Consider the following 13,575-nt stretch of genomic DNA (forward strand, 5'->3'; position numbering starts at 1 on the left):
GATGGCCTCCCTGCTGAAAGAAGAGCTGCATGTCAGTGGGAACTTCGCCTAACCGGTTCATGGCTGTATCGCCAACATCTGCAAGAGTGTGTGCCACATAGTAGGTGCTCAATAAATATTTATTTTTATTTTATTTATTTATTATTTTTTGGTGCTGGGGATTGAATCCAGGGCCTTGTGAGGTCAGGTGAGGAACCATCACCATCTTCCTGACCTACCTTAGTTGTACCTGGGAAGGCCTCCTAGGATTTGTGCTCTCAAGTGAGAGAGAGTGAGATTTTTGGGAAAAGTTCAAATATATAGAAATCCCACCCCAGAGGAGTGGTGCTCACTTGTAGTCTGAGCACCCGTGACAGACAGGATGAAGCTAATCTTCACAGCAATAGTTTTCAATTCTTTGGGGTCAAAGCCCCCATTGGAAATGTGAAGATAATTGCCGCAGTCTGGCTGGGCACAAATCACGAGCCACTGAAGCAGGAACAAACTTTATTTCTGAACTCCACCAGCACACTCCGCACACGCTCCCCGGGAATTCTCCCAAAGCCATGCGGCTCCTCCAGGAACGAGCAGCAGGAAATATCCCTCCTCCGGCACTTCCCCAACCAATGGGAACTCTCTGGGAATCCCCGCGGGAGAGCTCAACTGAAACTCGCTGCGTCACCTCTCAACCACTACTTCTGGCAAAAATGCCATGCGTCATCCCGACTCCGCTGTGGCCCTCAACAAAAATGGTCTCCCCAGGAAAATGCACACGTGTACATACACACACACACACACACACACACACTCACACACACGAAAGGTGGCATTCAATTTCAGGGCTGTGCGGATTGCACCCCTCAAACCCTGAGCAATCCCTGCATCTGCAGTGTGGACTGGTAAGGGCTCCTGGGACACAGCCAGACACTGGGGGGCTCCTGTTTGCTGGGGGTTTCTCACACCCCTGTGGGTCTAGGACAGGGCTTTCTTCTCCCTTTACAGCACAAGAACATGAAGGGAGAAGAAAGTCTTGGCACTCGCCTGCCCCATCCCACTGCACCAGGGGTCTCCCCCTCATCAAGGGCACAACAGTTCTTGTCCTTCAGTCAATGCTATCATTTCCTCAGACCACCAACACTCTTCTTTCCTATAACTCATAATTTACTGAATTAAATAATTTCTTCTTCTTGGACCTGGTGCATCCTCAATGAACATTGAAATGGTTCAGTATGATGCCTTGTCCTCCTCCTAAGTGCAAAACATTTTTTGTGCTGGGCGTGGTGGTGCACATTTATAATCCCAGGACTCAGGAAGCCGAGACAGGAGGATTGCAAATTCGAGGTCAGCTTCATCAACTTAGTGAGAGTCTGTCTCAAAATAAAAAATAAAAAGGGGTGGGGATGTGGCTCAGTGGTAAAGTGATTCTGGGTTCAAACCCTAGTACCAAAAAAAAAAAAAGACAGTATTCTTTTGTTAAATTATAAGCAATAACTACCTTTAATTGAGTGCATAGCTGGATTTCATTGACAACTCTATAAGGTGGATGCTATTATTAGGTCCATCTTGCAGGTTGTAGAATGGGTACTTGTATTTGAGGGAGGTTAAATTAGCATTGTGGTAAAAAAGGGAGTTGAACCAGGGTCTGCCTGCAGAGTCTGGGCATATAACCTCTATCCTACACCACTGTTGAGTTGAAGTCGACCACCTTTACCACAATTGGCAGGAGCCAAAGGAAGGAAGCAAGGATGCAATACCTGCCCAGTCAGTGGGGGGATCCAAGACCAGTCTTGTTGTCAGGTGGGCTCACAGATGCCTACAGGAGCATGGCTGCAGGTCAGACCTTTCACCACTCCTCCCTGTGTGGTCTTGGGGAGCAGGCAATCTGAGCTGGGGCACAAGGACAGGCTGATGCCCCAATTTACTGGCATTTTCTTCATTGATGGCTAGGGCAGGAGGAAAACTGCCTCCATGAAAGGTTTGGCTTATTCTGGATTGGAGATTCATTTCCAACTGTCCTCGCTCTCCTTCATCTCTAAGCTAGCTGGGGTCAGATAGAGGATATTTTTATAAGGATGAACTGTCCTTATCAATCCTTATCTAGCACATTTCCTGCAGCACAGGTCTCTCTTCAGCAGTCTCAGGACCTGTTGCTAATGTCCTCTTGGCTTCCCATCAAATTCAACTAGGAGAAAGCCCTTCTCTGAAGGGCCCCAGATTTGCAGGAACCAGCCCAGTGGTAGGTGCAGGAGCAGGGATGTGGGGGTCTAGGAGAGGTCTTGGGTACCATCCAGCATGCATTTCCGTGAGTGTCTGGCAGTGTACTGGGCACTGGAAAGAATCTCAGCCTAAGATCCCACCATTAGGTAGTCATTGTCACACTGTGAAATACTAGCCAAGGAGTCTGTGAATGGCATTCAAGGTGCGCAAACACAGATGGGACATTTTTTGTTTTTCAATACTAGGGATTGAACCCAGGGCCATCCACATGCTAGGCAAGTACTCTATCACTGAACTACATCCACAACCCTTGCTAAGTTGCTGAGATTGGCCTTGCACTTGTGATCCTCCTGCCTCTGCCTCCCTAGCAGCAGGGATTACGGGCATGGGACACCACATCTGGCTAACAACTGTTTTAAAGAAGTGTTAATTCCTCATATTTTACCTGCTCAGAGAGGCCAGGGACAGACATCAAGGAGAGTGAGGGGTGACCTGGGGAATCCTATGAGGTTTTTGATCTATTTGTACCTCAACTTGCACATCTATAAAATGGGTTGGCTAAGTCCATTGACAGGAGATGCCTTTCCCCATTGCTGACTGGTTGGAAGGGTGGCAGAGCAGTTCACACTGCAGATGCCCAGATTTGGCATGACTGGGTGTTGAGCCTGGCGTGGTGGCTTCAAAGAGTCATCTAGACCCTCTGCAGGGTCTACTTCCTGCAGGCCAGAATGAAAACAGCTTTTCATCCTGAGTCATTTGCCATCTCAGAAGGGCAGTTTTTGTTGTAAAGTAGTCTAGAGACCCCTCCCCAAATCTCTGCTCAGCACTCTGGGCCTCCACCCAAATTTTATCCCGAGGGGCTGCATCCAGCACAGCATGGCAGGTTGGGGAGAAGGAATGTGTTGAGTGCAGCAATTGCTAGGCTTCAGTTTCCTAGGGGTGAGCATGTGTCCTGGGGACTGGGGACCACTGGTATTTACTTGGTCCAGATTCCATGTTATTCTTGAAGTCTTTATTGACCATCCATTGTACACCCAGCTACAGGCTTCAGTAAATGGAGACCCTGAAGGGAATGACAATGTCTATCCCTGATGACCTCATTCACTGAGGGTAGAGGAGACAAGTCCAGCTCACCAGATACAGCACATCTCCTAGGAGAGATGTGCTTGGTTCTTGGGTGCATGCCACAAGTAGGTCTGGTGGCCACAGAGATGGCTAAGTGGAAGGAGAAGGGCTAGAGAAGAGGTAGAGGATGCTGGGGAGGATATTCCAGGGCGGGTGTCATTCTAAGAGTAGGAGTGGTTTTGATTGGTAATGGGATCGAGGGCACTGTGATGAGATCACCAAGATCAAAACAAAAGGCAAATATTGGTGCAATAGATTATAGAGGACCGGTGAGCCATGAAAGTTTGTTGTTTTTTTTCCCCCAGCAAGATAATACCTAATTAGAGTTCCTTATGACTGCATTGTAGGCTTGCAGAGATGTGCAGCTCTCCAGGTTTCTGAGTCCAGGTCCTAACTAATTCCTGAATTATTATGCTCTTGTCTTTCTAAATGTAGTAACGACCCTCCTGCCCTTTCTCCTGTTCTTTCCCCTCCATTCTTCCATTTATTATTCATGTATCTATCTATCCATTCATTATCCAAGCATCTACTTATCTATTTACGCATTCTCTTGTCTTCCACTTTCTTCCCACTTCCTTCTAATAATATAAGATCACTCTCGAGGACAGACACTTTGTGTTCTCTGCCAATTTCTTGGTTTCTAGCACCGTCTCTGGCATATAGTACGACCTTAATAAAAGAAGTTTTCTTTCTTTATTCTTTTTTTCCAGTGCTGGGAATCGAACCCAGGTTTTCACACATGCTAGACAAGTGCTGTACTACTAAGCTACCTCCCAGCCCCCTGAATAAATAATTAGGAACATATTCTCTCATTGAATATTACTAGACATTCACATTTTGGATAGGATACTCTACCAGGAATATTGAGTCTATATGGTTCTGATAATTTGCTGGAGACACATCTGGTTATTTGGGGGGATCCAAAATGCCCCCTCAGTATCCCAACAGGGCCCTAGAGGGTCTCTTTCTCCTCCAGTTTAGCCAAAAATCTTGAAGTTCAAGAAAGGAGCCCTGGGTGCTTGTCCAAAGACAAGGTGTGTGGTCTTGGGCATGAACATGCTCTCTTTGTTTCTTTGGCAGAGGGAGGACACACTTGGGCCAGGAGAGCTCTGAGTCTTCAGACTCTGCCAGGCTGTGATTCTACAACCCTCACCCTTCCATGCAGGACAAGTGAAACCATGTTGAAAAAACTGCTGTGTTTCATCAAAAGGGAGTTACCCTAGATTCAGTGATTTAAGGAATGTTTCTTAGCAACCGAGCCTCCTTAGCTGGGCAGCCAACCATTACTCAGCCTTAGGATAGGATTCTCTTCTGGTAGTCCCATTATGAGCACATTACCTGACTTTTATCATCAGGGGGACCTAGGAATGCCCAAGAAGGGATTTAATTGCTCTGAGGCTGCGTTCCTTTTCCTGATTAAGTCACTTAATAAATGACCACATCAAGTACCCTGAATGAGGTATTTCCTAAGAGGACCTAAATCACTTTTAATTTTGAGGGCTGTGTGTTTTTCTACTGCAGCCTGGAGCTGCTGTGCCCGGCCTGCCATCTGAGAAACATTTCTTCAAGGTGTCAAAAGGATGTGTCATGCATTTGGAATGAGGGCTAAATTAAAAGGTCATACAACCCATAGTTATATAAGTAGTGAGATATTCCGGGCCGTTTCCAGTATAAACTACTCATTTGGCAGTCTTTTCTGGGTAGAGCTCTGGACACTTGCCTGATATTCACCTCTCCTCACATGCATTTCCATGCACTAGTGTACACATATGAATATTTATGCTCACACGAGCATTTATACTTGCAGTCAGGAAGAGAAGTGTAGATCCTCTGAATTGGATACATCCATTTAGCCATATGAATTTTGTTGCCTAAGATGCAAAAATTGGTGACTGATAACTTGGTAGTATATTTTCTTGCCTGCTTCTGAGACTGGCCCTGGGGCTCTGTCCTCTTGCCTCTTGAAAGAAACGCTTGGGGTTATGACTTAGATATTAGGTGTCCTCCAAAAGCTCATGTATGAGACAATGCAAGAAAATTTAGAGATGAAAGGATTGGGTTATGAGAGTCTTAACCTCATCAGTGCATTAATCCTCTAATAGGGATTAAGTGGGTGGTAACTGTAGGCAGGTAGGCTGTGACTGGAAGAGTTGGTTGAGGGTGTGCCCTTGGGGTTTGTATCTTACCCGTGGAGAGGGGAACTCTCTCTCTGCTTCTGGTGCTATACCCCAGCTGCTTTCCTCCACCACACACTTCTGCCATGATGTTTTGCTTCATCCCGGGCCATGAGGGATGGAGTTGGCCATCTATGGACTGAGACCTCTGAAACTGTGGACCCCCAAATAAACTTTTCCTCCTCTAAAAACGTCTGTCTCAGGTCTTTTGGTCACAGCAGTGAAAAAACTGATTAAAGCACTTGGGTTCCATGATAAATTCATATAACATGTTATATTTCTTAACTCAGAGGGGAGAAGAAACTAATTAATTTTTTATCCAACTGCCTCACTTTTATGATGAAGAGTAAAAATAATAATAATAAGAGAAATAATCCAGAGCCTGAGCCAGCTCCCAGGTTTCCTGGTTCTTCCCACTGCTGTGTCAGCTGGCTTTTGGACACTATAACAACACACCTAAGATAATTAACTTCTTATAAAGAGAAAATGTTTATTTTGGCTCACAATTTTAATGGTTCCAGTCCACAATCAGGCAGATCCATTGCTCTGAGGGTGCAGGTGGGGTTTCCAGAGGGCATGGTAGCGAGAGTGCCACTGCTCATTCCACATGGCCAGGAAGCAAATGAGGAAGAGGAGGAGCCCAGCTCTCACAATCCCCTTTGAGGGCATGCTCCCAATAACCTAGAGACCTCCCCTCAGCCCCACCTCCCAGAGGTTGCCCTGCCTCCCAACAGTGGCACCCCAGGGGCCAACCCTTTAATCTGGGGAACTCTGGGGAACATTCAACATCCAAACTATAACAACCACAGAACCTTCCCCTAAGACTTAAAGGGCATCCTTGGCACCAGGGAACAAAGTGGCAGTCCTTGTTACTTTGGCTTCCACTCTGCCTGGAGGATGGGCTGATGAGCACTCCCTGCCCCAAGCCCTAGTCACACCGCAAAAACAATAGTAGTAGCTAGTCTCTCCCCAAGTGCAGCCCATCTTCCATGAATACCCACTTCTGCTTTGAATCTGGGCTGGCCCTTTTAATCATTAGAATGCACCAGAGGTAAGTAACACCGTGTGACTTCCGAGGTTGGTTATAGAAAGGCTTTCAGCTTCTGCCTTGGACTCTGGAAACATAGGTGCCAAGGAAAACCACAACTGTGTGAGCAGCCACTATTCTGAGTTCTGAATCCTCCATATGGTAAAGTGAGAATGCGTGGAGGCCACCCCACCCATTCCTACTGTCTCTGCCCAGGTGCCAGACATGTGTGAAGAAGCTCTTTACGGAACCTGCCCAGCCAGGGCTCCCATGGCTGCAGCTCCTGCTGTTATCTGCAGAGACCCAATATGAGAATGCCCAGTGAGCCCCGTCAACCCACAGAACCGCAGGAAATTGGAATAAATTGTTGCTTTGGGGCTACTACATTTTGGGTGTGGTTTGTTACCCTACAGTTGATACCAGAGTGTGCACAGCCACTCACCATGGTTTCTTCCAGCTATGCCCTGTCTTTAGTCAGGACCCCTTCTCCCCTCCCTTCTGTCTTACTCCTCTCTCACCCCAAAGTTATGCCCAGTTCAGATAAACCAAGAGACAGATAATTGAAGGAGACTGCCTTGACTACTGATTTCACCCCAGAGAGAAAACAAGTGCTTATGGCCAGCTGAGAAGTGCCCGCTGCCCACAGCACGTTCGGAAGCCACAGGCGCTAGAGAGGCCAGTGACTTTGCTTCCACTCTATGCCCTAAAGAGGTCCTTTGCAAAACCTGCTGGGAACTTTTTTAGACATTTTGCTGTTCCCATTTCTGCTTTTTATCTAGCCTTGAGGTTTGTTCATTCTTTTCATTAAAAAATGCCACCTCTTTTTTCCAATTAAACTGTTACTGGGTGGGAGAGCCCAGGGTCAGCCCTTCTGAGACAAATGGAGGTAAAAGAGTTTGGGGGTCACACTCAGCTTGGCTCTCTACCCCCAGGAATAAGGAAAGCCTTGGGGAGAAAGCACCAAATATTCCTGAGCCTTTCCCCAACTCCCTAACCTGCTCCTGAGCTGTGAGTGGCACTTCCTTGTTCCCATACTATATTTTATCTGGGATGCCTAATCTACAGGGTTCTGGATAATTCTTCCCTTGACTAAAGGGATCTGCTACAGAGGAAAAAATTTAGAAAGTTACTGATTTTGATCAGCCTACTTATTTTATTGTTTTCTAGAGAAAAACAAAGAAGGAAATTGACTTTCCCAGGGTTACCCTGGGAGCTAATGCAGGTGAGAACTGGGAGCTCACTTGGGTCGGGTCTTTGCTCCAATGTCACCTTCTCAATGAGGTTGTCCATGATCTCTCCATTTAAAATTGCACACTTCCATCCCAGGAGTCTATTTTATTTCCACTCTACTACTACTACTACTATTACTTCTTCTTCCTCTTCCTCTTCCTCTTCCCCCCCCTTTTTTTTTTTATCTCTTTCTTCTTCTTCTTCTCTTTCTCCTGGAGTGTGATCTGCATGAGGACAGAGGTCTTACTTGTTCAGTTCACTTGCGTGACCCCAGGCTCAGGAAAGTGCCTGCCACTTCTTTGGCTTGCAGTAAACGTGTGTGGAATGTGTGAACAAAAGAATCAGGACTCACCGTGAGGTTCAAGTCAGGAGCTCTTCCCTCTGTAGCCTGCTGCTTGCTTTGTCATCTCTTTACTGTCCCAGAGTCTCTTTGGATCCAGGGAATTTGTGCAACAGCTGTCTTGGGGGATCCCAGGAGGATGCATGTTAGGGGTGAGGTCAGGGGAGCAGCTTTTGGAGCCTTGCCCTCAAATCCCAGCCACCCGTGCTGTCCTGCTGGTGTTAGCAGCTGCTCCTGCCAGGCAGCGGGAGGAGGCAATTTCCCAGGAGAGGAGAAGGGTGTGACCAGCGAGGAGAAGGGTGTGACCAGCGTGTGGACAGGGAGTTCTCTCTGGAACAAGAGAACTCAACCCACTACAGTTGCTCTTTCCTGCCCTCTGCTAAGTATAGAGGCCAGTGTTCTGAAAAGAGTCTGGATTATAGAGGTCCTGCCTCCTCTCTGTTGGCCACTCCCCACTCAGTGTTAGTCAATTGGCTGGGAATTCTCTCTTCCATCTAATGCTTCACAGTCACTGTGGCCTGGAAAATTCACAAGGGGAGGGCAGGTCTCCCTCTGCCATCCCCATCAGCTTCCTTGGCTGCAGCCCTGACATCAGGACAGGCTGCAGATTCCGAGTACTGCTTTACCATCTTCCCCACTGAACCTCCTCAGGCATTGAACTTTAGCAAGACAACCTCTTACAGAGTGGGGAACCAGCTGGGTGAGATGAATGGTTCAGGGAAAGAGACCTGTTCCATTACTGAAGACATATCTCAAAGACTTGGTCCACTGGGACAAATATCTCCTTTTCGTAAGAGGAAACTCAAACACCTCTGTCAAGTCTGTGACTTTGGGAAAATAATCAAATGAAAGATTCTGGATGACATCAGAAGTAACTTAGGTCAGGTCTTTGCTTCCATGACACAAAACAAAATGAGCTACAGTTAGAGAGCACAAAGTCCTCGGAGATCCCCTGATCAACCCCATTTCCGGATGAGGAAACTGAGACTGGAGAGGCTGGGCTGGGTCCAGTTCATGGTGGGAGGAGTTAGGGCCCGAGTGAGAGTCAGCCTTTCTTCCCTATATTTTGCCACTTAGGCACATCTAGAAGCTAATGTAGTTGGGTAACTCTGAAAATGGGTCTTCAGGGGTTGGTTCCATTGTTTTGGGGTGTTCTACAGTTTAGAATGTTCAAAAATTTGAAGTTTGGGGCTGCAAAAACAGCAAGTCTCTAGGATTCCTGGGGAAATTTTCCGCAGGCTGGCCTCAAACTTGTAATCCTCCTGCCTCAGCCTTCCAAGGGCTGGGGTATATATCACTGTGCCTGGTTTTGTAACCCTTATTTTTGACATGGAAAATAAGAAAAGCAATTTTGAGGTTACAAAACTGCTTTTGTTAAAAAACTTTTTAAATTAAGAACATTTTTTTGATGCTGGGGATGCTGTGTGGACTCTACTGCTGAGCTATACTCCCAGCTCCATAATTGTTTTTAATTTAGTGCATCATTTAATTAGCATTTGCAAAAGCGAAACAAAGTTCTTCAGGAAACTTACAATCAGTTTAAATGTGCAGCTACATTAGTGTAGTGACAAGTCTAATAATAAAATCTTAGTGATTGCTGGCAAGTGCTGAACAGATGTGTGAACAGGCACGTTGACTTTGGGTTGAGTATCAGGTCATATTAAAAAGTGGGCAAAGACCCCTCCTCCTGGACCTCAACCCTCAGCCTCCAGGGTCAGCTCCAGCCCCCAGCCCCAGCCTCAGGTTCAGATTTCAGCCTCAGTCCAATTGCATGTTATAGAGCTGCCTCCATAAAACAGGCCATCAGCAGATCTGCTGTCTATATTTTGATTAATACACAACATGTACATTGGATACTGATGTTCTTTATCTATTTCTTGACTATCAAATAGTTATTTCTCAAGGCTAAGGGAGTAAGCACCTTTCAAATTGTGCTTTGAGTACAAAATGGTCAGCAGTGTCCCAGGAGACCACAGACTCCAAGAAGACAGAGCAAGGAGGGTCTGGAGCAATCACTGGCCCCTTCTCCCTCCTTCTTGGCCCTGGTGTCACCTGTCCATAGACACTTATCCAGGGGTCACCCAGCAGGTGCCAGGAAGGAGAACAAACTTGCACAAGGGGCAAGGGCAGCTTCTGATTCTGCTATTCTCCAGTCTGCACCGTGACCTTGGGCAAGGCCACTTACCCTTTGTAAGCTTCAATTTGTCTATGTGTCCAATGTGGACTTGAGGCAATTAAAAACATGTTGGGCAAATTCTTTGACACTCTTGCCATTGAGAAGTAGGAGCTCTATGTTCTTTACTTTTGAATGAGGGCCAAGCTTATGCGTGACTTCAGAAACTAGATCAGAGAAGGTCACCCAGCTTCTCTGGTCACTGGCCTTTGTAACCAGGAACTGCTGTGGATCACCCCAAGTCTGTCATGCCACTAGGAAGCCCAAGCCACATGGGGAGGCCACATGTAGGTTGCTTTGGTCAACAGCCCCAGGTCTCTGCTGACACTAATGTTCATCACCAGATGACTCCAGCCTCCAACCAGGCCTCAGACATTGTGCACAGACTTAGGACAATAATATCTCCATTTCCTAATTTGCAGGGCTTTCATGAGGAGCGAATGAAATAAGGCACAAAGAGGTCTTTCGAAAAGCCTCTCTAAATATAGCTAATATTTGGGTGGTTATTTTTATTATCATATTCATTCCTGTATTAGGGCTGAATTTTATTAATCCTATATTTTTCTGCACAAGGAAAATATAAAAACATGGAGAAAAAAAAGGTCTTTGCTCTCAAAGATTCTATTCTAGTTGGCAGAGGGAAGACTGAGAAACCAAAAAATGTTTCTGTACTATTTATAACAGAAGTATTATAGAACATGGCTCAAATGGTCAAGTGTGATTCATTGCTGAAGGTGTTTATTGGAGGAAGGGGGAAGGGAGGGGCCAAGAAAGGTTTCTGGAGGATGTGGGACTTGTGGGACTGAAGGATGGGGAAGACTGGGAATGCTAGAGAGGAGGTGGAGAAAGTAAGAGGTGTGGGGAAGCTGAGCGTGGTGGCGCTCGCCTGTAATCCCAGTGGCTCAGGAGGCTGAGGCAGGAAGATTGTGAGTTCAAAACCAGCCTCAGCAAAAGCAAGGTGCTAAGCAACTCGTGAGACGCTATCTCTAAACAAAATAAAATGGGGCTGAAAATATGGCTCGGTGGTCAAGTGCCCCTGAATTCAATCCCCAGTACTAATATATATATATTTATATAAATTAAAAAAATAAGAAATGTGGGGAGATGGAATGGGCAAAGACACAGACAAAGTAGGCTTGTCAAAGAGAAAAAAGGACCAAGGCAGAGAAAACCAACCTGTTAATACTATTAACACTGTCCAGCTCATGAGGGCCCAGATACCAGCCAGGTATGATCCAGCCAGGGTGATCCAGTTCTTTACATCACCAGCCAGGTGTATCTGAATCCCTCCAAGGAGGAGGAGTCCAGGGCCCCTCTGGGTTACCCCTTCTTATATCACTGTCGACCTTCTCTGATGCAGAAAGCAGCTTCCAGGCTCAGTGTCCCCCTTTCTCTAGGAACTTCTTACCTTGTTCCTTCTCAGTGTCCCTGCATCTGCTTCTGCCCTGTTGGCCAAAACAGAGTGGTCAGTTATGTCTGTGGTTGGTCAATGGTCCCAACCAACTAGGGATAATCTGATTTTTTTTTTCTAGGAGTTTTGTAACTTTGAAGCCCTGAAGATGAAAGTGAACACCAAGTACCCTGGAGACAAGGGCCACAAATCCTGCTGTTCAGGTCCCAGCTGTCTTGCTTCTTTCCTGCCAGAACTTGCTTTCTTCCTGCTAGAACTGGGTCCCAGGCTAGGTGTCCCTTCAGGGTGATCTAGTTCTTTACATCACCAAGGGGAGTCATGTGGGCTGGTGGGATGTTGCCTGGAGCCAAGTCTAAGATGACAGTGATAGGTTAGAGAAGTCTTCCTAGGCTGCAGGCTTCATCCTTGCTTTGGCCAGTGAGTGTGTGCAGTCAGTCATCCAGTGGCCTGGAGAGGGTGTGGGTGGCACTAGGCAGCCTGTCATCACCAAAATAGTTCAGAGTGCATGACCCCAGCTCAGGGTGAGGCAGGGGTTGTTAGCACACTGGAACGTCAGGTACAAGGGTATCTGGGCTGTGAGACTCAGAGAGTTTGAGACAACTTGGCTTCCGGTAATAAAATAAAACTCCAAATAGATTTAGTTCTGGAAGGAGTTTTTCAGGGTAGGAGAAACAATTATGACCAAGAGGCCCAAGCCTGCCAGCATGAGTCATCCTTGGGGATCACCTTTGATTCCTACTGCCTTGATGACCTCAGTATCACCTAGCTCCCCGTGTCAGAGAGAAAGAAGGACTGGGGCGGAGGAAACAGCTAGAATTTCTCCAGAGTCTTCAGCTAATCTTAATGGAGGGCTCAGAAAAGAAAAAAAAAAAAAGTGAAATCTTGACTGTCTTCAAGAGGACAGGAATCTTCAGCCCTGCTCATCCCAGGAGGGATAAGAGATTGACTTTTTCATCCCAAAGGGTTGGTCACCTCTAATGTTAATTGTGAGTCCCTTGCTGACTCTTCTTAGCTTCTGGCCATTTTCCTGGTGGTGGACACCAGATTGTCATCCTCTTCCAGGGAGCCCTCTTGTATGCTTCGTCCTCGGTGGTTCTGGCAGGAGATCCTTGGGCTCTTTCTTCATCCTCAAGACCCAAGAGCTCCAGGAAAAAGCCCCAAACTTCTTATAGGAGGCTTCAACTCCTCCACGCTGGAGGCAGCTCCAGTTCTGTGCAGGTCCTCTGTTGAGGTTGCAGTTGTACAACTGTCACCTACCAAAGTGTCCACAGGGGTGTTTTCTCACAAGATTGAGGTACGTGCTTATTTCACAGATGAGAAAACTAAAATTGAAATAAAGTTAAATGCCCAAGGTCCCTGGGGGATGTTAATGTCAGTGTTCAATTCATGGCCACCTTCTCTTTAAGATATTGTTTAAGTTATTTAAATTTAAATTATTGTTCCACGTCTTCCTTCTCTACTCTTTTCTCCTGGCCCAGAATGCACTGTCATGTGACCAAAGCCGCTGAGCAGCGCTCATGGACTAATCAGCTGCTTTGATTGAGAGATAGAGGACATGTTTACAGTGGACACTTGGTACATCTTGGTTGAATTATATCGACAGCAGGAATTGTTGATAATCATAGTGATAATAATTCAACTAAACAATCCATTTTAAGCGGGGGGTGGGGGGCGGTCAGGGGGACATTTTTTTTTCTGAAAAGGAGCAGACAGCAGTGACTTAAAATCCAATGACTTTGAAGATCCAGGGTAATTTTTTCCCTGGGATTACATTCTGTCTTCTGCATGGGCTTTGGTAGGGGGACATACCTATGTTGCATGAGCAGGGATAACATCGCAATTAACATTAGACATTTTTCACCCACAGTTCTGCCATTGAATAACTCAAACCAGCGAAAG

This window comes from Marmota flaviventris, chromosome 14 (assembly GCF_047511675.1).
Source record: "Marmota flaviventris isolate mMarFla1 chromosome 14, mMarFla1.hap1, whole genome shotgun sequence".
NCBI classification, from domain to species: domain Eukaryota; kingdom Metazoa; phylum Chordata; class Mammalia; order Rodentia; family Sciuridae; genus Marmota; species Marmota flaviventris.